At 42.3% G+C, this 24,746-nt stretch overlaps 1 pseudogene; it reads left to right on the top strand.

Annotated features, from left to right (window-relative positions):
- Positions 1 to 451: 451 nt before the first annotated feature.
- Positions 452 to 4,235, top strand: LOC132630956 (uncharacterized; annotated as a pseudogene).
- Positions 4,236 to 24,746: the final 20,511 nt, after the last annotated feature.

Below are 24,746 nucleotides of genomic sequence, written 5' to 3' on the forward strand. Positions count from 1 at the left end.
TGGTAGTGTAGCTCAGCCGACGGGATCAGCCGCTGGTTCATCATCTGCTCCATCAGTTGCATGCCCTGCGGGGCGAGGTATGCCTGCACCGGCGGGACGCGGTCGAGGTCGTGGCAGTGCTTCAGGTTCTAGCGGTCCCTCGAACCGCATATATGCATTAGCCAGTCGCCAGGACCAGGAGGCTTCACCGAATGTCGTCACAGGTACATTACTGGATTTCTCCAGATCTGTATATGCACTGATTGATCCTGGTTCTACTTTATCATATATTTCCCCTCTCGTTGCTAGTAAAATTGGGATAGTGTCTGAGCCTATAGAGACATTTGAGGTCGCTACACCGGTCGGGGATTGTATTATAGCGAGGCAGGTATATAGGGATTGTTCTGTGACTATATGTGATCGCTGCACTAAAGCTGATTTGATAGAATTAGATATGCTGGAATTCGATGTCATTATGGGTATGGACTGGTTAGCTTCCTGTTATGCTAATGTTGACTGCCAGAAAAAGGTAGTCCATTTTCAGTTTCCAGGGGAACCAGTTATAGAGTGGTTCGGGTCTACAACATCTCCGAGGGGTAAGTTTATTTCGTACCTCAAGGCTACGAAGATGATTCAGAAAGGTTATATCTATCACTTGGTTCGTGTGCACGACACTACAGCTGAGACACCTACTATTCAGTCTGTTCCGGTCATAAATGAATTCCCAGATGTATTTCCTGATGAGCTTCCGGGTCTTCCGCCTGAACGGGAGATAGATTTCACTATAGACTTGTTGCCGGATACACAGCCTATATCTATTCCTCCGTACAGAATGGCACCGGCTGAATTGAAGGAGTTGAAAGAGCAGCTGAAAGACTTGTTGGATAAAGGCTTTATTAGACCCAGTACCTCAACCTGGGGAGCGCCGGTGTTATTTGTAAGAAAGAAAGACGGGTCACTGCGCATGTGTATCGATTACCGGCAATTAAATAAGGTGACTATAAAGAATAAATATCCCCTCCCCCGAATTGATGATTTGTTTGATCAGTTGCAGGGTGCTAAATATTTTTCAAAGGTGGATCTGCGCTCAGGTTATTATCAGGTGCTAGTGCGAGAATCTGATATCCCAAAGACTGCTTTCAGGACCCGGTACGGGCATTATGAATTCAGAGTTATGTCTTTCGGGTTGACTAATGCTCCAGCAGTATTTATGGATCTGATGAATCGGGTATTTCGGCCTTTCCTGGACATGTTCGTCATTGTGTTTATCGATGATATTTTGATTTATTCACGATCAGCAGAGGAGCATTCGGATCATTTGAGGACAGTACTTGGCACCCTTCGGCAGCAAAAATTATATGCTAAATTTTCCAAATGTGAATTCTGGTTAACTTCTGTGGCATTCTTGGGGCTTGTTGTCGGAGCAGATGGTATTCGGGTCGATACGCAGAAGATTGATGTTGTACAGAATTGGCCCAGCCCTACTGCACCGACAGAGGTACGCAGTTTTCTGGGGTTAGCCGGATATTATCGCAGGTTCGTGGAGAATTTTTCTTCTATTGCAGCACCACTGACGAAGCTTACTCAGAAAGCCGCGAGATTTAAGTGGACCGATGCCTGCGAGCGCAACTTTCAGATGTTGAAAGAAAAATTAATTTTAGTTCCAATTTTAGCTCTTCCAGAAGGATCAGATGGGTATGTTGTCTACTGTGATGCCTCTGGTATTGGGATAGGTTGTGTGTTGATGCAGCACAGTCGGGTCATAGCCTATGCTTCCCGGCAGCTCAGACCGCACGAGAAGAATTATCCCACTCATGATCTTAAGTTAGCCGCGGTAATTCATGCTTTGAAGATTTGGCGGCATTATTTATATGGGGTCCACGTTGATATTTATACGGACCATAAGAGTCTCCAGTATATTTTTAAACAGAAAGAACTAAATTTGCGGCAGAGAAGATGGCTTGAGTTATTGAAAGACTATGACGTTGATATTCTGTACCATCCTGGGAAAGCCAATGTGGTAGCGGATGCACTTAGCCGCAAGTCCATGGGCAGTTTAGCTGATGTACCATCTGATAAGAAAGACTTGGTTCTGTGGCATTCTTGAGGACAGTACTTGGCACCCTTCGGCAGCAAAAATTATATGCTAAATTTTCCAAATGTGAATTCTGGTTAACTTCTGTGGCATTCTTGGGGCATGTTGTCGGAGCAGATGGTATTCGGGTCGATACGCAGAAGATTGATGTTGTACAGAATTGGCCCAGCCCTACTGCACCGACAGAGGTACGCAGTTTTCTGGGGTTAGCCGGATATTATCGCAGGTTCGTGGAGAATTTTTCTTCTATTGCAGCACCACTGACGAAGCTTACTCAGAAAGCCGCGAGATTTAAGTGGACCGATGCCTGCGAGCGCAACTTTCAGATGTTGAAAGAAAAATTAATTTTAGTTCCAATTTTAGCTCTTCCAGAAGGATCAGATGGGTATGTTGTCTACTGTGATGCCTCTGGTATTGGGATAGGTTGTGTGTTGATGCAGCACAGTCGGGTCATAGCCTATGCTTCCCGGCAGCTCAGACCGCACGAGAAGAATTATCCCACTCATGATCTTAAGTTAGCCGCGGTAATTCATGCTTTGAAGATTTGGCGGCATTATTTATATGGGGTCCACGTTGATATTTATACGGACCATAAGAGTCTCCAGTATATTTTTAAACAGAAAGAACTAAATTTGCGGCAGAGAAGATGGCTTGAGTTATTGAAAGACTATGACGTTGATATTCTGTACCATCCTGGGAAAGCCAATGTGGTAGCGGATGCACTTAGCCGCAAGTCCATGGGCAGTTTAGCTGATGTACCATCTGATAAGAAAGACTTGGTTCGTGATATTCATCAGTTGGCCAGCCTTGGAGTTCGTTTGGCGGATTCCGGAGATTCTGGGATTTCTGTTCATGCAGTTGCTGAATCGTCTATTATAGCAGAGGTAAAGCAGCGTCAGTTTGAAGATCCTATCCTGGTTCAGTACAGAGATGTGGCCCTTAATAAAGACAAGACTCCGTTTGAAATTTCACCTCAAGGAGTATTATTATATGAAGGCAGATTCTGTGTTCCGGATGTTGCAGGCTTACGGCGACAAATCATGGGCGAGGTGCATAATGCACGGTATTCTGTTCATCCTGGTTCCACTAAAATGTATCATGATCTCAGAAGTTTGTATTGGTGGGACGGTATGAAGAAATATATTGCAGAGTTTATTAGTCAGTGCCCGAATTGTCAGCAGGTTAAAATTGAACACCAGAAGCCCGGTGGGTTATTACAGGAGATGGAAATTCCAGCCTGGAAATGGGAGATGATTAATATGGATTTCGTTGTTGGGTTACCGCGCACTCCACGCAGGTACAATTCTATTTGGGTTATTGTTGACAGATTGACGAAATCAGCCCACTTTCTCCCAATCCGGACTACTTATTCGGCTGAGGATTATGCTAGATTATATATCAGAGAGATAGTCAGACTTCACGGAGTCCCTGTATCTATTATTACTGACCGAGGTGCCCAGTTTACAGCAAATTTCTGGAGGTCATTTCAGGAGGGATTAGGGACTCAGGTGAGCCTCAGTACAGCTTTTCACCCTCAGTCCGACGGGCAGGCCGAGCGCACTATTCAGACGCTGGAAGATATGTTGCGGGCCTGCGTTATTGATTTCAGGGGCAGCTGGGATGATCACTTGCCGCTTATTGAATTCGCCTATAATAACAGTTATCACTCCAGTATTCAGATGGCGCCGTACGAAGCCCTTTATGGTAGAAAATGCAGATCTCCTATTGGTTGGTTCGACGTGGGCGAGACTAAGTTAATTGGGCCAGATGTGATCCAGGAAGCAGTGGATAAGGTAAAACTTATCCGGGACCGATTATTGGCTGCACAGAGACAACAGAAAACATATGCAGACAAACGACGTCGACCGTTAGAATTCCAGATTGGCGACTGGGTATTTCTGAAGGTGTCGCCTATGAAGGGTGTCATGAGATTCGGTAGAAAGAGTAAGTTGAGCCCGCGGTATATCGGGCCATATCAGATCGTGCGGAAGATAGGCGAGGTAGCCTACGAGCTAGACTTACCCTCCGATTTGGAGGCCGTACACCCGGTATTTCATGTGTCTATGCTGCGAAAATGTATTGGTGATCCTTCCAGATATTCCCAGTGGAAGATATTCAGGTAACGGAGCACTTGTCTTATGAGGAGCAGCCTATAACCATTTTGGACCGACAGGTACGGAGACTACGCACTAAGGAAGTGCCTTCTGTTAAAGTCCTGTGGCGCAACAACGACCGGGAAGAAATGACTTGGGTGTCGGAGGATGAGATGAATAAGAAATACCCTCATTTATTCCCTACGGCCACAGGTAATTTAAACTTTCAAGTTTGTTGTATTGATTGACGAATGAGTTATGTGTGCTAATTGTAAAGGGAGACTTCCCCGTCACATTATAAGATTAATTTAACATTCGGGGACGAATGTTCTTAAGGGGGGGAGAATGTTATATCCCGTGTTTTCGCATAATCGGAAATCGTGAAAATAATTAAGACTTGCATGTTATAAGAAAATAATTGATTTTAGTTAAAATGTCTATGTTGTTTATGAAAATATTGGTGTGGAAATGTGGAGGAGGTCCAAGGGAAAAAAATTGGAATTTCGGAAATTAGTTTCGGGAATTACAAAACGAGATTTTAACGAATTGGGCCAAGAAACATTTAGAACAAAATTTAAAGCCCAAATAGAGGGGTGGCCGGCCATAGGCCTTGGCCCAAGCCCCATTTTAAATGGTCATGTGCATTACATGTGACCATTGATCAAGATAAATATCATTGTATACATAGAATTTTCAAGAAACAAAAATCAAACACACCTTGGGAGCAAAAACCCCCTTCGGCCGAACCCCTTTTTCCCAACAACAAATAATTTTCCTAGCTTGGTTTTCAATCCAAAAATATTGTTTTTCTTGTAGTTATAGCAAGTGCAAGACGCTCTCCGACGTGATACAATTAGTTTGGCGAAAGAGCGACGTTTGCGGCAAATCGGAATTTCAAGAAAAAGGTGAGAAATCTATGTTTTTATGTTATGAAATGGGTTTATATGTTATAGTGATTGATGTTGCATGAAGATTATGGGAGTGTGGTGTGTTTGTGCATGGCGTGTGTGAGTGTGAAGGGTGTGTTTGGCTGTGAGCTATAGTGCGATGAAGGGGAGGTAAATTCGATTTTGTTTAGTTTGTTAGTTGTGTCGTTGTGACATTTATGACGTAAATGAATGTCAAACGAGTTGAATTGGCATTGAAAATGGTTGCGGGTTTTTATGGGAATTTATACGATTTTTGTATATTCTTATATAATTGTGAAAGTAAGACTTTAAATGTGGATTATGGTTGTTGTTAATGAATTTGGAATGGAACAATGCGAGTTAGTATGTTCGTCGTAGTTGTTGACGTTTCGGATGGGATATGGAAAGTGACGAATCATTCGAACTTGTGTATATTGCTCGGAATGTTATTGGGGATGTGTTTGAATAACCTTGAATGAGTAAATGAATACAATAATGTGGACGTTAGTTTGGTATTGTGAAATTTGAATGAAAGTTGTCGATATATATAGAAAGGAAGAATATTGATGTTAGAGTGATTTTGTTATGACTTATGATGTTTGTGATATTGTGGGCTGTTGTGTTGATGTATATTGAACCGAGCTAAGTCTCAGGGGTGTTATATATATAAGGGAAATGCTGCCGAAATTTCGGTAGACAAAAATGAAGTTAAGTGAATTCTTAAGCTTTGAAATCTCTAATTGGTAACTTTGACCATTTGCAGATTCTGAGCGAAACGGGACTTAAGTTTTGGGCGAGCGTAAGTCGTATATAAGGTATGTAAGGCTACCCACTCCTTCTTTTGGCATGTCTTAAGTATCCTAGGTTGATATCGGAGCCCCGGGGGCAATTCTGTTCCTTGAAATCCGAATTAGAAATCGAGCACTATCCATTCAATTGAATTGAACCTTAAAGTCCTTCTTTTGCTTGCAAAGTAATTAGATGTCCAAAAATTATGCAAATGTAATCAAATCGCTTCGGATCTTCCATGCATGATTCCATAGACCCTAAATGTTAGTGGTTCATGTCCGTCACTTCGACTTGACCCGCGGTGGCCCGCTAGCATCGAGACTTCCTTGTTGCTCTATTATTCTCGTTTTTGTATAATGTCAGCAAAACACTTTTGTTTATGAGTTTGGCTATCATAAAATAATGTTTTGACTGCCACAATATTCTAGATTATATTTTGAACCATAAATACTATGTTGGAAATATTTTGTGAAACAAACCCCGTATTGACTAACTATTCGAATTAGTTGACTAATGAATTAGCATATGTTTATACGTTGCTTTGTTAGCCCTGTGTGGCCTTTGTTGGTGTTTGCTGTGTACAGGGTTATTTTGGATAGTCTGTAAAACGAAGGAAACTCTGCCGAAATGTTTCTGGAAATTATCTAAATTTGGAATATAGCCTTGTCGGCATTTGCTATATACTTGCATGCATTTGATAGATGGGTTTGGGTGCCCAGATTGGGCACTAGTCACGGCCTACGGGGTTGGGTCGTGACACATAATGAGGCTCCAGCTAATACTTCTCCCACTCCGCCTATTATAGAAGAACAAGAAGGGGCTTCAGTTCCAGCTCGTATGCCTCCAGTTCCTCCCCCAGCTACTTCGGGTCAACAAGTGACCGATGCTATTCATCTATTGACGCAGTTAGTTGACGCCCACGCATAGCGACACAATGCGGGTCCAAGTGATCGGGCAGTTAGTACCAGAGACCGTGATTTTATGAGTTTGAATCCTCCGGAGTTTTTTGGGTCAAAGCCGAATGAAGACCCGCAAAGTTTTATTGATGAAATGTTGAGAACATTGAAGATTATTCATGCCTCCGAAACTGAATCTGTAGAGTTGGCATCTTATAGACTCCGAGATGTGGCGGTATTATGGTACAATAATTGGATATCGTCAAGAAAAGAGAATGCGCCTCCTCCCATTTGGCAAGAATTTGTAGATGCCTTCATCCACCACTATTTGCCACCCGAGGTCCGCCGAGCTAGAGCGGATAGGTTCTTAAATCTAAAACAAGGAAATATGAGTGCCCGAGAGTATAGCCTTCAGTTTAATTCATTGGCTAGATATGCCCCGACTATGGTGACCGATATGGGAGATAGAGTGCACAGATTTGTGAGTGGATTAGGGCCACATTTGTTCAAGGACAGCTTGACGGCTTCGTTGCAAGATGGGATGGATATTTCCCGCATTCAAGCCCACACCCAGAATTTAGAAGGACAACAACATCCACAAAGGGGTGATCATGATATTGATAGAGGGCAATGCAAGAGGGCCAGATCTATGGGGGCAGGAAGTGATTCTAGAGGGGGATCAAGGCAGACATACCCGAGACACTCAGGCCAGTCAGCGACTAGTGCACCCCCACGATTTGCAGGTAGGAGATTTGACCGCCTATTCCTTCAGGACAGGGTCAGAGTTTGAGAGCTTCAGGTTCCCAGTTTGGGGGTGATTACAGCCAGAGGAGACCACCAGTCCCACGATGTAGCTAGTGCAGAAAATTACACTCGGGGCCATGTCTCCAGGGCACAGATGCTTGCTATGTTTGTGGACAGACTGGGCACTTGATGCGTGATTGTCCCTCGAGGTATGGTAGAGGTGGGGTTCAGCCCACAGGATCAGCAGCTGGTTCTTCTTCAGTGCGCCCGATAGGGCAGACTCCCCAAATTCCAGCAGGTCGAGGTAGAGGCAGAGGGGGAACATCTACTTCAGGTGCCACTCAGCCCCGTATGTATGCTTTAGCCGGACGACAGGATCTTGAGTCCTCCCTGAATGTAATTACAGGTACATTATCCGTATTTTCCCATGATGTGTATGCATTGATAGATCCGGGTTCTACCCTATCTTATATTACTCCGTATGTTGCTAGTCGTATTGGGGTGAAACCTAAGCCAATTAAACCTTTTGAGGTATCTACTCCAGTTGGTGATCCCGTGATAGCTAGATAAGTGTATAAAAATTATGTAATTGTGATATGCGACCACTAGACTGAAGTTGATTTAGTTGAGTTGGAGATGTTAGATTTCGATGTGATTATGGGTATGGATTGGTTGGCCTCATGTTATGCTAATGTTGACTGCTGAATGAAAGTAGTTCGATTTCAATTTCCGGGAGAGCCCGTGTTTGAATAGAAGGGTAATACAGCCTCTCTAAGAGGTAGGTTTATTTCCTACCTTAAGGCAAGAAAGATGATAGCTAAGGGCTATATTTATCACTTAGTACGAGTTCATGATACTGAAGCAAAATGCTAACTTTCCAATCCGTCCCGGTAGTGAATGAATTTCCGAATGTATTTCCAGATGAACTTCCAGGTCTTCCCCCGGAAAGAGAGATTGATTTCGCTATTAATGTGTTGCCGGACACCAAGCCGATTTCTATTCCTCCTTACCAAATGGCTCCGGCAGAATTGAAAGAATTAAAGGCACAGTTGAAAGATTTTCTTTAGAAGGGATTCATTAGACCCAGTTCATCACCGTGGGGAGCACCAGTCCTATTCATGAGAAAGAAAGATGGTTCCTTATGGATGTGTATCGATTATAGGCAGTTGAATAAAGTGACGATAAAGAACAAATATCCTCTTCCAAGAATTGATGATTTATTTGATCAACTATAGGGTGCCAAGTGGTTTTCCAAAATAGACTTGAGGTTAGGTTATCACCAAGTGAGAGTTAAAGAAGAAGATATTCCCAAGACAACTTTCAGAACGAGATATGTCCATTATGAATTCCGAGTGATGCCGTTTGGGTTGACTAATGCTCCGGCTGTGTTCATGAATTTGATGAATAATGTATTCAGGTCTCTCTTATATTTATTCGTACTAGTGTTCATTGACGACATTCTGGTACACTCTCGTACAGAATTAGAAAATGCTGACCATTTACGTATTGTTCTTGGTATTCTTCGTACCCGAGAATTGTATGCTAAATTTTCAAAGTGCGAGTTTTGGCTGAATTCTATGATATTCTTAGGTCATGTTATTTCAGATGATGGCATTCGAGTTGATACTCATAAAATTGAAGCTGTGAAGACTTGGCCAAGGCCTACGACGCCTACAGAAGTCCGTAGTTTTCTGGGATTGATAGGTTACTAAAGAAGGTTCGTAGGGGGGTTTTCCTCTATTTCAGCCCCATTGACGAAGCTAACCCAAAAGTCAGATAAATTTCAGTGGAATGATGCTTGTGAACGCAGTTTCCAAGAGTTGAAGGATAGATTAACCTCTGCCCTAATCTTGACACTCCCAGAAGGGCCAGATAGTTACGGTGTATATTGTGATGCTTCCGGTGTCGGGTTAGGATGTGTGTTAATGCAGCACGGTAAAGTCATTGCTTATGCTTCAAGATAGCTACGGAAACATGAAAAGAACTACCCAACTCATGATCTCGAATTGGCTGCAGTTATTCATGCATTAAAGATGTGGAGACATTACTTGTATGGTGTGCATGTCGATATCTATACAGATCACAAGAGTCTTCAATACATTTTCAAATAGAAGGAGTTGAATCTGCGGCAGAGGCGGTGGTTAGAATTATTGAAAGATTACGATGTGAGTATTTTATACCACCTCGGAAAGGCAAATGTAGTAGCTGATGCGCTTAGCCTCCGATCAATGGGTAGCCTATGTGAAGTTCCTCCGGAAAAGAAAGAATTAATTCATGAGCTCCACCAATTAGCTAATCTTGGAGTACGTCTAATTGATTCAGGTAGTGCAGGAATTTGTATTAATGATCCCACAGTTTTGTCCCTGAATATGGAAGTAAAAGAGCGTCAATATGAAGATCCTCAGTTGAGCCATTATAGAGACGCACTTCATGGAAAAGAGGAGTCACCATTTGAAACTTCTATGGATGAAATTCTTAGATACCGAGGCAGGCTATGTGTGCCAAATGTTGCAGAATTGCGCCGTCGAATTATAGAAGAAGCTCATTATTTTCGGTATTCTATTCACCCAGGTGCAACGAAGATGTATCATGATCTCAAGCGGATATATTAGTGGGATGGCATGAAGAGAGACATAGCATAATTTGTAGCCCAATGTCCAAATTTCCAGCAACTGAAAATGGATTTATTGTGGGGCTACCTCGTTCCCGAAGCAAGTATGATTCTATATGGGTGATTGTGGATAGATTGACGAAAGCAGCTCATTTTCTTCCAGTCAGAACCACATACTCAGTAGAAGATTATGGAAGGTTGTATCTCAAGAAGATTGTACGACTCCATGGTATTCTGATATCCATTATCACAGATAGAGGGGCGCAATTTACAGCCAAGTTCTGGAAATCCTTCCAAGAAGGTCTAGGTACTCAAGTGAAGCTTAGCACGGCATTTCATCCGCACACTGATGGGCAAGCCGAACATACTATTCAGACCTTGGAGGATATGCTACGGGCATGTGTACTAGATTTCGGTGGTAGTTGGGATGACCACTTACCTCTAATCGAGTTCGCATACAACAATAGCTACCATTCCAGTATCCAAATGGCTCCGTATGAAGCTTTATATGGAAGGAAGTGTAGATCCCCAATTGGATTGTTTGAAATAGGAGAAGTACAACTAATAGGCCCTGAGTTGATTCAACAAGCAGTAGAAAAAGTAAAGGTTATCCGAGATCGATTACTAACAGCCTAAAGTCGCCAAAAATCTTATGTGGACAATCACCGGCAAGACCTAGAATTTCAAGTTGATGATTGGGTGTTCTTAAAGGTGTCACTAATGAAAGCTGTGATGAGATTTGGCAAGAAAGGAAAGTTAAGTCCTCGATACATTGGACCCTATAAAATTATTCGCAAGGTGGGTCAAGCAGCTTATGAATTGGACTTGCCTCCAGAACTTGAATCAGTCCATCAAATTTTCCATGTCTCAATGCTCCGCAAGTGTGTTGGAGATCCTATGAGGATTGTCCCAATAGATGATGTTTGAGTGACAAAAAGCTAGTATATGAAGAAGTGCCCATTGCCATATTAGACAGGCAAGTACGGAGACTTCGAAATAAGGAAGTAGCCTCAGTTAACGTCTTATGGCGGAATGACAACCGAGAGAAAATGACTTGGGAAGTAGAAGAGAGTATGAAGTCCAGGTACTTGCACTTATTCCAACCCCTAGAAGAGATCCACGATGAAACACCAAGATTATGAGGTATGTATATTTTCTTTTTATGCATATGGGTCGCGTGTGGCCAATTTATATTGTTATTATGTTGTGGCCCTGTGAGGCAATGTTATTATGGGCTGTTGTGACAGGATGGTAGTGCCATATTACAGGTAAAACTCTAGCGAAATTTTTGCAGAATTCCCGAGTGCTTAACATTCGAGGACGAATGTTCCAAAAGGGGGGAAGAGTGTTACCCCTTTGAAATTTCATGTTGTCGTGTAGTGAATGAACCAATGCGAGCTAAAGGGTAACAGGAATTTCTTAAGACAATAAGACGGATATTTCGTAGTCTTAGAATGCATACGTTAAGATTTTGAAGTCATATAAATTGACAAAATAAGGATTGATAAGGACAAGTGGAGTATAAGCGGGGTTTAGGAAAGGTTTCGTAAATTATTGCGTCAAGAATTGTTTGCTAAGGCCTTGAGGACAAGTATGTTTAGATCATTAATGAAGTATTAAACAAGTGCTAAGAAGGTTGTATAAGGATTGGAGATCAAACGAAACGACAAGGACAACTTCGGAAAAACTGTGAGTTACACGACCACATTACACGGATCGTGGAACTTTATACGGACCGTATAAGGGTCCGTATAACCTAACAGGAAGAATGTCTTCCATGGTGGTGAACCACGGACACTTATACGGACCATACAATGTTATACGGACCGTATAAGTTGTCCGTATAATGCTCGACGGACTGATTAAGTTGCAAGTATAAATACATGTTCCCACTTTTATTTTCTCATTCTTTCCACTTCTCCACTTCTCTCCAAGCCTCTAGAGCATTCCATACATTCCATTTTCAAGAATACAAGGGAAATCAAAGGTCCATATCATAAATTCAAGTGAATCGAGTGCAAGGAAGCTCTTTGGGGTTGCTAGAGTCAAGAAATCCCTTGGAAGTTGAGGCTAGGGTTTTCTTCAAGTGAAGTATTGCCAAAAAAAAACCCGTTCCTACACATTCAAAGGTGACTTTTATGATTATTCCATGTTGTTTAAGGTATTGAAAAGTTGAAACACTTGGATTATGGAAGAAGATGGAAAAGGGGCTACAAAATATGAGATTTGTGGCAATTGTGAGTAGTAGATTAATATGAATCATGATTATTGATATGTTGTGATTTTAATTACGTTATGAATGATGTTAAGAGCATGAGAGAAACATTAGATGAGAATGAATGTAATGCTATATTATGATCATGATTATGGATGACCTTGAGAGGAAATTGTGGGGATTGGATAATGATGAATTTGAAAAAAGTTATTGACGATGATATTATGAATGTTATTATTAACGTTTGGGAGTTGATATATGATATGGAGAAAGTAGTAGAAACAAAGGAGATGCTGGCAAATTTTCTATAGCTTTAGTTCAAACACGCTTATGTTATCGATTATCTAATATGAGTATGAACTCGCTTGAAGGTAGAAACATGAATATTGGAGAGGAACGCTGAAGTGATAGAGTAGTTAAACGAAAAGGTATGTAAGGCTAATCCTTGCTTTCTAAGGCATGACTGCTATGACATGAATCTTCCTAATTTTCCATAATCTTCCTACACAAAGGAACTATGAGTCCATGACTGTAACGAACAATATATGTATGAGATAAAGAAAAGAGATACGATACAAGCATGATAATGATGATGATGAATTTAAGTATAAAGAATCCTAGGGTAACATACGATGTCCATGAGGTTAACGATCCTAAATATGATTCCATTGATGCTTTTCTTATGTACATTCACCTTAAAATGTTAGTCCCTTCAAGGTGAGACATAGTGATTATGACCACTCCATAATGTAACCGAGGGTTCACGACCTTATGTCACCCCGACATAGCCATAGTTGCCTTCAAGTTCTAATGTATGTTTTGATGATAAATGTATAATGATGCTAAGTTATGATAAGGTCATGATATGCCTATGAGATGTACAATAATGTTAAGTCTATGATGTGCTCGCGATGATACAATTCCACCATTCCTAAATGGCCAGACATGTCACCGCAAAGGCGGGCTGCTTGTGATTTCACCGTGCCTAAATGGCCGAACATGTCACTGCTAAGGCGGGCTGCTTATGATTCCACCGCGCCTAGAAGGCCGAACATGATCACCACTAGTGGGCGGCATATGATGGTTACCTGGACGCTGGTTAACGATGATGATTTATATGATACAATGATGTATGCACTATAATGATACATGCAGTATGATTATATATATATGATATATGTATGAAAAGTATCCACCCTTAAAAGGCACGCAGGTTATGTCTTCATGTTATGACTTATGATTTGTCTATTATGTTCATTTCATTCATGACTTACATACTCAGTACAATGTTCGTACTGACGTCTGTTTTATTTGGACACTGTGTTCATGCCCACAGGTAGACAGGGGGACGGTGCAGATCCGTAGAAGCTATCAGCAGATTTACAGAAGCACTCCATTACTCCGGAGGTACTAGTTGGTTTATTCTTTTGTGTATATATATATATATATGTATTTTGGGTACGACGGGGTCCTGTCCCGTCCATATGTCTTGTACTCTAGATGAGGCTCGTAGATATGCATGAGTGGGTAGTATGGTCTCACGATGTCCTTATTGTATATATTTATATATATTTTTTATAGCCGAAGGGCTTATGTATATAAAAGTAATTATGTTTCAAAGTGAAAAATGGTTTTCCTATGATTTGAGTATAAGATTAATGAATGAACACTTGATGTGCACGATGGGTAATGGTATGAGCGGTGCTCGGTGGTTAGCCCCGGGTACCCGTCACGACCCCTAGTCGGGTCGTGACAGTCTTGTGTTAAGAGTGATGTATGCCCAGGTTTAGGATGATAGATAGCATGATGAGTGGTGCTCGGTAGTCAGCTCCGGGTACCCGTCAAGGCCCGCTAGTTGGGTCGTGACAAAAGTGGTATCAGAGCAGTTTCTTCCTAGGGTGTGTCTACGAGCCGTGTCCAGTAGAGTCTTGTTTATGGGTGTGAAGTGCGCTACACTTATAAACAAGAGGCTGCAAGGCATTTAGGAATAATGTCCGTCTTTCTTCTTCATAAATCGTGCGATAGAGATATGTTATAAGATTTTCTTTTCCCTAATTTTGCGTTATGATTTCATCGATGCCAGTAAAGAGGAAAGTGATAGCCGCCCAGAAGGGCAAGACTGCGACAGGAAGACGGGTTGAACATGTCACGACCCAACTAGGGGCCGCGACGGGTACCCGGAGCTAGTTACCGAGCACCGCTCACTCTACTACTTGTCTCGCTCATTTAATACTATTTTATCAATTTTACTTACCAATTGTAGGAAAATCATATTTAACCAAAACATAAATACTTTATATACATTTCCCTCTTGGCCATCAAAATAATATACATACATATGAAAGCATCTTGTGAGACCATCTAACCCACACTGCGTATCTACGAGCCTCTACTAACATAATGAATACATAGACGGAACAAGACTCCGTCATGCCCAAAATATGCATGTATGAAGGTATATCAAAAGAATAGCCATAAGCACCTCCGAACAATGGAGTGCTATCTATCAGCTGACAGCTACTGAGGACATGGGCCAAGCTCTCCTCCCTGCCTACCTGTGGGCATGAACACAGCGTCCGAGGAAAGGACGTCAGTACGAATATTGTACCGAGTATGAGAGGCATACATAATGAAAGGAGACATCAATAATATGGAGCTAACATCAACATGAGACATCTGAATCTGACTGATAATCATAAATGAAGTAATGCATGCTATCTTACTCATAATCATCATCATAACATGTATGCATCATATGCAAGCTGCCCGTCCATGTCGGAACGGTGTGATAATCAATAATATTAGCCCGCGTCCAGGCCTCCCGCGTCCGGGGTACCATCTCATGCCGCCCACTAGTGGTGTCTGCCCACGCCCGTAGGTCGTGGTGTATCCGTATCGCCGCCCGCCGAAGCGGTGTCTGCCCAGCCAACTAGGCCCGGTGTGAATGCAATCATGACATGCTTAACGTAAATACTCATAGTAATATGCTTATCATAAAATACTTGTCTTATCATAATGCGTATATATGACTCATGGTCAACTTTACTCTATCGGCGTGACGTAAGGTCGTGATCCCCCGATTACATTATGGAACCATCATGGACATTCTGCCTCACCTTGAAAGGACTAGTACTTAAGGTGAGTGTAGGCAAGGAATAACATCATCATCATTCTAGTGTCATCATATCGTATAACTTATCTCATATAGACATTCATAGGCATAAGCTTTTAACTTCTTAGAATGTAAGAATTTATGAAAGGAATAGGGATTCAAGCTAAAAGATTCATGCCATTAGAAAGAAGGACTAGCCTCACATACCTTGGTCGTTTAGCTAAGATATCGCTCACTTGTTCTCCGTCGATATCACGTCGTTACCTTCATAAGAGAATTCATATCAACATTAGTAAACTAACTATAAGAACGCATCGCTAATTCTGGGAAACGTCGGACAACACTTTCTTCGCTCATACTTCTTTTCTCATGTTTTATATCAACTCCAAATATTCATAATATTATTCGCAATATCATAATCGACAATCGTCATTTACGTACATTTGGCAAAATCCACCATTTTCCTCCAATTTTCCCTTATATCTACTTCTAGCTCATCCTTGCGTTTTCATGCATTTAATGGTTGTTTCATGATATAAACATCATTTATAACGTATTAGTACTCATAACACTTCAATATTCATAGTTCAATTCCACTATCATTCACTTATGTCACTATTCACTCAATAATGACCCATTTCTATGTTCTTCTACATTTCAAGTGTCTAAGCTTTCCAATACTTCAAACAACATGGAAAAATCATGAAACTTACCTTGGATGATGGTTGAACAATCCTTAAGTTGAAATACTTCAATTAGCCAAAACCCTAGTTCCACCTTCTTTGAAATTTCTTCACTTAGATGATCCTTTATTTTGTTCTTACACTTGATTTCATGAATTTGGTGTTGAAAATCTTAGGTTTCCTTGGATTTTCTTGATATTCTTAGAGTTGAAGTGTTGAAGAACACTCTAGAGCCATCTTGAAGTGTTTGGATGAAAAATGACGTGAATTGAGGCTTAAGTTCCCTTTTAATAATTCAAAATCTGGTCTTTAATGAAAAATTGTCGGGATGAACAGTGGTCGTAAATTGCAGTTTACGGACCGTATTGTGGTTTACGGTCCGTCCTCCATGGTTGTTTTTAATCATCCCAGAAACAGAAAGTTTGGCTGAGGATTATGGCAATTTACGACTGAGGTTTACGGTCCGTAAACCAGTTTACGGGCCGTCCTCCAAGTCGTTTTTAACCATTTTCACAATTTACAGAAAGTTGGGATTTTTGACAAGCTGGAGGACGATTGCACTATACGGTCCGTAAATCACTTTACGGGTCGTGACTTTCTTATTTCCAAAAATTCTTAATTAGCCATTACCGACTTAACAAAACATCATACACTCAAACTCTTCATCATTCCACTCATCATACAAGTACAGAGAAATTTCCGAGGTGTAACATTCTTCCCCCCTTTTGGAACATTCGTCCTCGAATGTTCGCCACTTGGGAATTCTAGAAAAATTTTGCCAGAGTTTCCTTTGTAATTTGGACACTACCTTTTCCTTACAACAACCCATAATATCTTCGCCTCACAGGGCTATATCACAATATCAACACATTTATGGCCACACACGACCAAAAGCATAAAACTAAAACATACATACCTTATATCGTCGACGTCTCATCTTGAATCTCTTCTGGGGATTGGAACCAATGGGGGTATATGGATTTCGTCTTCTCCTCTGCTTCCCAAGTCATTTCTTCAAGATTATTGTTCCGCCATAGAACTTTGACTGAAGCAACCTCTTTATTCTGAAGCCTTCGTACTTGTCTATCCAAAATGGCAATGGGCATTTCCTCGTATGTTATCTTCTCTGTTACTTGCACATCCTCAACCGGAACTATTCTTGTTGGGTCTCCAATACACTTGCGGAGCATCGAAACATGGAATACTGGATGCATGAATTCGAGCTCTGAAGGCAAGTCCAATTCATAGGCTACTCGACTCACCTTGCGAATGATTTGGTAGGGTCCGATATATCTGGGACTTAGCTTTCCCTTCTTGCCAAATCTCATCACTCCCTTCATCGGCGATACCTTCAGGAACACCCAATCGCCCACTTGAAATTCCAAATCTCGTCGGCGATTATCTGCATAAGACTTTGGGCGACTTTGAGCTATTAACAGTCGGTCTCGAATCACTTTAACTTTTTCAACTGCTTGTTGGATCAAGTCGGGGCCTATCAATTGTACTTCACCGGTTTCAAACCATCCAATTGGAGATCTGCATTTTCTTCCATATAAGGCTTCATACGGGGCCATTTGAATACTGGAATGATAGTTGTTATTATAGGAAAATTCATTAAGAGGCAAATGCTCATCCCAACTACCACCAAAGTCCAGCACACACGCTCGTAGCATATCTTCCAAGGTCTGAATAGTACGCTCGGCTTGTCCGTCGATCTGCGGATGGAACGCCGTGCTGAGCTTAACTTGAGTACCTAGACCTTCTTGAAAGGACTTCGAGAACTTGGCTGTGAACTGTGCCCCTCTGTCTATGATAATGGCCAAAGGAATACCGTGAAGTCGTACAATCTCCTTGAGATACAATTTAGCATAATCTTCCGCTGAATATGTGGTTCTAACGGGGAGAAAATGAGATGATTTCGTGAGTCTATCCACGATCACCCATATAGAATCATACTTCCCTCGCGTACGGGGTAATCCTACCACAAAATCCATGTTAATTTCTTCCCATTTCCACGTAGTAATTTCCATTGCTTGCAATAAGCCTCCTGGCTTTTGATGCTCGGCCTTCACTTGCTGGCAATTTGGGCACTGTGCTACAAATTCTGCTATGTCTCGCTTCATGCCATCCCACCAATATATCAATTTGGGATCGTGGTACATCTTGGTTGCACCTGGATGAACGGAATACCGGGAATAATGTGCTTCCTCTAAAATTCGTTGCCGCAAGTTTGCCACATTCGGTACACATAGCCGGCCTTGATATCTAAGGACCCCTTCTATGGAAACTTCGAATGGAGACTTTTCCTTTTCATGAGATAGATCTCGATAGTGGCTTAACTGAGGATCTTCATATTGCCGTTCCTTCACTTCTAGATTCAATGATGAAACTGTGGGGTCATTGTTGCTAATACCTGCATCTCCTGAATCAATTGGCCGTACGCCGAGACTTGCTAACCGATGGACCTCACGAACCATTTCTCGCTTTTCCGAAGGAACTCCACTTAAACTGCCCATCGATCGGCGGCTAAGTGCATCTGCCACTACATTCGCCTTCCCTGGCTGATATAGAATGTTCACATCGTAATCCTTCAGTAATTCTAACCATCGCCTTTGCCGCAGGTTCAACTCCTTCTGTTTAAAAATATATTGAAGGCTTTTGTGATCCGTATAGATGTCCACGTGCACACCATATAAGTAGTGTCTCCACATTTTCAATGCATGACTGACCGCAGCTAGCTCAAGATCATGAGTGGGATAATTCTGTTCATGTTTTCGCAACTGTCTCGAAGCATATGCAATAACTTTCCCATTCTGTATCAATACACATCCTAATCCCACACCGGAGGCGTCACAATATACTACATAGCCATCTGATCCTTCTGGAAGTGGTAGCACTGGCGCTGAGGTCAACTTGTTTTTCAACTCTTGGAAGCTACGCTCACAGGCATCACTCCACTGGAATTTAGCCGACTTCTGGGTTAACTTTGTCAATGGGGCTGAAATAGATGAGAAGCCCTCTACGAATCTTCGATAATAACCTGCCAAACCCAGAAAACTACGAACTTCTGTAGGCGTCGTAGGTCTTGGCCAAGTCTTCACAACTTCTATTTTCTGAGTGTCGACTCGGATACCATCATCTGAAATAACATGACCTAGAAATGCCACTGAGTTTAGCCAAAATTCGCACTTCGAAAACTTTGCATACAATTCCCGATCTCGAAGAACGCCAAGAATAATTCTTAGATGATCTGCATGTTCTGATTCTGTGCGAGAATATACCAGGATATCGTCGATAAACACTATCACAAAAAGATCCAAGAATGGCCTAAACACATTATTCATTAAATTCATGAACACTGTCGGGGCATTCGTCAACCCGAACCACATTCCTTGAAACTTGTAGTGACCGTATCTTGTCCTGAAGGCAGTCTTGGGAATATCTGCTTCCCTAATTCTTACCTGATGATAACCCGAACTCAGATCTATCTTGGAGAACCATTTAGCGCCCTGTAATTGATCAAACAAATCGTCGATTCTGGGAAGAGGGTATTTATTCTTTATTGTCACCTTGTTCAACTACCTGTAGTCGATGCACATTCGTAGAGATCTGTCGTTCTTCTTTACGAACAGGACTGGTGCTCCCCACGGCGAAGAACTAGGCCTTATAAACCCCTTCTCAAGTAAATCTTTTAGCTGTGCTTTTAGCTCTTTCAGTTCTGCTGGAGCCATTCGATACGGAGGAATAGAAATAGGCTCGGTGTTTGGTAATACATCAATAGAAAAGTCGATTTCCCTTTCTGGAGGAAGGCCTGGTAACTCGTCGGGAAACACATCTGGGAATTCATTCACTACCGGGATAGATTGGAAAGTTGGCACTTCCGCTTCCGTGTCATGAACCCGAACTAGATGATAAATATAACCTTTGGCTATCATCTTTCTCGCCTTAAGGTAGGAAATAAACCTACCCTTTGGGGATGCCGTATTACCTTTCCACTCAAGTACGGGCTCTCCCGAAAATTAGAATCGAACTACCTTGGTCCGGCAACAAACGTTAGCATAGCACGATGCCAACCAGTCCATACCCATAATTACATCAAAATCTATCATCTCAAGTTCAATAAAATCCGCTGTCGTCTGGCGATCACATATAATGACTACACAGTCCATATATACTTGCCTCGCTATTACAGGATCACCAACCGGAGTGAATACCTCGAAAGGTTTAATCGGCTCGGGTCTCACCCCAACACAATCAGCGATATACGGAGTAATATATGAGAAGGTAGAACCCGGATCAATCAGAGCATATACGTCACGGGAAAATATAGTCAAGGTACCTGTGACAACATCTGGGGAAGACTCAAGATCCTGTCGCCCAGCTAAAGCATACACACGGGGCTGAACAGCACCTGAAGTGGATGCTCCCCCTCTACCTCTGCCTTTGCCTGCTGTAGTCTGAGGAGTCTGTGCTGTCGGGCAAGCTGATGAAGAACCCGCTGCTGAACCTGTGGGCTGAGTCCCTGCTCTATCTCTCGCTGAAGGGCAATCTCACATCATATGACCAGCCTTCCCGCAAGCATAACAAGCATCCGAACCCTGACGACACTGTCCGGAATGCAATTTACCGCACTGGCTACACCGCGGTACTGAAGGTCTCCTCTGGCTAAAGTCTCCCCTAGACTGCGAATCTGAGGCCCTCGAACTCTGCCCCTGGCCTGACTGAAAAGAATGGTCAAATCTCCTATCCGAGAATCTGGGAGGTGCACTGGTCGCTGACTGACCTGAGTGCCTGGAATGCGTCTGTCTTGGTCCCCCTCGGTACTCACTGCTCTCCCCCATAGATCTAGCCCTCTTACCTTGTCTTCTGTCACCATCACGATCACTCCTCTGCTGTCGTTGTCGTTCCTCGAGGTTCTGAGCATGGGCTTGTATTCGGGAAATATCCATCCTGTCTTGCAAAGAGGCTGTCAGACAATCTCTGAAAAAGTGTGGTCCTAAACCACTCACAAATATATAGACTCGGTCTCCCATGTCAGCCACCATAGTCGGAGCATACCGGGCCAATGAGTTGAATTGCATACTATACTCTCGGGCACTCATGCTTCCCTGTTTCAAATTCAAGAACCTGTCCGCTCTAGCTCGGCGGACTTCAGGTGGCAAGTAGTGACGAATAAAGGCATCTACAAACTCTTGCCACACGGGAGGTGGTGCATTCTCCCCTCTTGTTATCACCAAATTCTTATACCATAGTACCGCCACGTCGCGAAGTCTATATGAGGCCAACTCCACGAATTCGGTCTCAGAAGCATGCATAAGTTTCAGCGTCCGCAACATCTCATCGATAAAACCTTGTGGGTCCTCATCCGGCTTCAACCCGAAAAGTTCTGGAGGGTTTAGAGTAAGGAAATCACGGGCTCTTGTACTAGCCGAACAATCACTTGGGCCCGCATTCTGTCGTTGTGCCTGAGCGGCAACTAACTGTGTCAATAAATGTATGGCCTCAAACACTTGTTGACCCGAAGCACCCGGTGGAGGAATCGGAGCTGAGGCTCCTCCCTGCTCTTCTACATTAGGCGCGGCCTCACTTTGCGATTCACTTTCCTCTACATTTGCCGGAGGCTCTCTTTCCGCCTGCCTCTTTGTCGTAGCTTTGCCTTTCTGGGCAACTGTAGCTTTTCCTTTCGGCGGCATTTTTCTGAAACCATAACGCACTTTTAGGAAGAACATAATCCTAGGCATGGCTCTATCGCAAGATTTCATGAGATGAAGGATGGTCATTTTCATAAATGCCCTGTAGCCTCTTGTTTATTAGCGTGGCGCGCAACACACCATAAACAAGACTCTACTAGACACGGTTCGTAGACACTTCCTAGGACGAACTGCTCTTATACCACTTCTGTCACGACCCAGCTAGGGGCCGCGACGGGTACCCGGAGCTAGTTACCGAGCATCGCTCACACTACTACTTGTCTCGCTCATTTAATACTCTTTTATCAATTTTACTTACCAATTGTAGGAAAATCATATTTAATCAAAACATAAATACTTTATATACATTTGCCTCTTGGCCATCAAAATAATATACATACATATGAAAGCATCTTGTGAGACCATCTAACCCACACTGCGTATCTACGAGCCTCTACTAACATAATGAATACATAGACGGAACAAGACTCCGTCATGCCCAAAATATGCATGTATGAACGTACATCAAAAGAATAGCCATAAGCACCTCCGAACAATGGAGTGCTATCTATCAGCTGACAGCTACTGAGGACCTGGGCCAAGCTCTCCTCCCTGTCTACCTGTGGGCATGAACATAGCGTCCGAGGAAAGGACGTCAGTACGAATATTGTACTGAGTATGAGAGGCATACATAATGAAAGGAGACATCAATAATATGGAGATAACATCAACATGAGACATCTGAATCTGACTGATAATCATAAATGAAGTAATGCATGCTATCTTACTCATAATCATCATCATAACATGTATGCATCATATGCAAGCTGCCCGTCCATGTCGGAACGGTGTGATAATCAATAATATTAGCCCGCGTCCAGGCCTCCCGCGTCCGGGGTACCGTCTCATGCCGCCCACTAGTGGTGTCTGCCCACGCCCGTAGGTCGTGGTGTATCCGTATAGCCGCCCGCCGAAGCGGTGTCTGCCCGGCCAACTAGGCCCGGTGTGAATGCAATCATGACATGCTTAACGTAAATACTCATAGTAATATGCTTATCATAAAATACTTATCTTATCATAATGCGTATATATGACTCATGGTCAACTTTACTCTATCGGGGTGACGTAAGGTCGTGATCCCCCGATTACATTATGGAACCATCATGGACATTCTGCCTCACCTTGAAAGGACTAGTACGTAAGGTGAGTGTAGGCAAGGAATAACATCATCATCATTCTAGTGTCATCATATCGTATAACTTATCTCATATAGACATTCATAGGCATAAGCTTTTAACTTCTTAGAATGTAAGAATTTATGAAAGGAATAGGGATTCAAGCTAAAATATTCATGCCATTAGAAAGAAGGACTAGCCTCACATACCTTGGTCGTTTAGCTAAGATATCGCTAACTTGTTCTCCGTCGATATCACGTCGTTACCTTCATAAGAGAATTCATATCAACATTAGCAAACTAACTATAAGAACACATCGCTAATTCTGGGAAAAGTCGGACAACGCTTCCTTCGCTCATACTACTTTTCTCATGTTTTATATCAACTCCCAATATTCATAATATTATTCGCAATATCATAATCGACAATCGTCATTTACGTACATTTGGCAATATCCACCATTTTCCTCCAATTTTCCCTTATTTCTACCTCTAGCTCATCCTTGTGTTTTCATGCATTTAATGCTTGTTTCATGATATAAACATCATTTATAACGTATTAGTACTCACAACACTTCTATATTCGTAGTTCAATTCCACTATCATTCACTTATGTCACTATTCACTCAATAATGACCCAAATCTATGTTCTTCTACATTTCAAGTGTCTAAGCTTTCCAATACTTCAAACAACATGGAAAAATCATGAAAATTACCTTGGATGATGGTTGAACAATCCTTAAGTTGAAATACTTCAATTAGCCAAAACCCTAGTTCCACCTTCTTTGAAATTTCTTCACTTAGATGATCCTTTATTGTGTTCTTACACTTGATTTCATGAATTTGGTGTTGAAAATCTTAGGTTTCCTTGGATTTTCTTGATATTCTTAGAGTTGAAGTGTTGAAGAACATTCTAGAGCCTTCTTGAAGTGTTTGGATGAAAAATGACGTGAATTGAGGCTTAAGTTCCCTTTTAATAATTCAAAATCTGGTCTTTAATGAAAAATTGTCGGGATGAACAGTGGTCGTAAATTGCAGTTTACGGACTGTATTGTGGTTTACGGTCCGTCCTCCATCGTTGTTTTTAATCATCCCAGAAACAGAAAGTTTGGCTGAGGATTATGGCAATTTACGACTGAGGTTTACGGTCCGTAAACCAGTTTACGGGCCGTCCTCCAAGTCGTTTTTAACCATTTTCACAATTTACAGAAAGTTGGGATTTTTGACAAGCTGGAGGACGATTGCACTATACGGTCCGTAAATCACTTTACGGACCGTATAGTGCCATATACAACCACTGGACAGAAAATTTTCCGCGACTTTCTTATTTCCAAAAATTCTTAATTGGCCATTCCCGACTTAACAAAACATCATACACTCAAACTCTTCATCATTCCACTCATCATACAAGTACGGTGAAATTTCTGAGGTGTAACAGAACAGGAGTCCCCGGTGAATATAGAAGAGGGAGAGTCCCATAATGGGGCTCCACCTCACACTTCTCATACTCCGCCAATTCTAGAGGAGCAAGAAGGGGTTCCCACTCTAGCTCTGATGTCTCCAGTTCCTCCACCGGGTACTTCGGGTAGACAGATGATCGAGGCTATTCAGTTACTAACACAGCTAGTTACCGCTCAGACTCAGAGGCAGAGTGCGGGTCCCGGCGATAGAGCCACTAGTGCTAGAGCCCATGATTTTATGAGTTTCAACCCGCCAAATATTTTCTGGTCAAAGCCGGACGATGACCCGCAAGGTTT

Source organism: Lycium barbarum, chromosome 3, assembly GCF_019175385.1.
Source record: "Lycium barbarum isolate Lr01 chromosome 3, ASM1917538v2, whole genome shotgun sequence".
Taxonomy (NCBI): Eukaryota; Viridiplantae; Streptophyta; class Magnoliopsida; order Solanales; family Solanaceae; genus Lycium; species Lycium barbarum.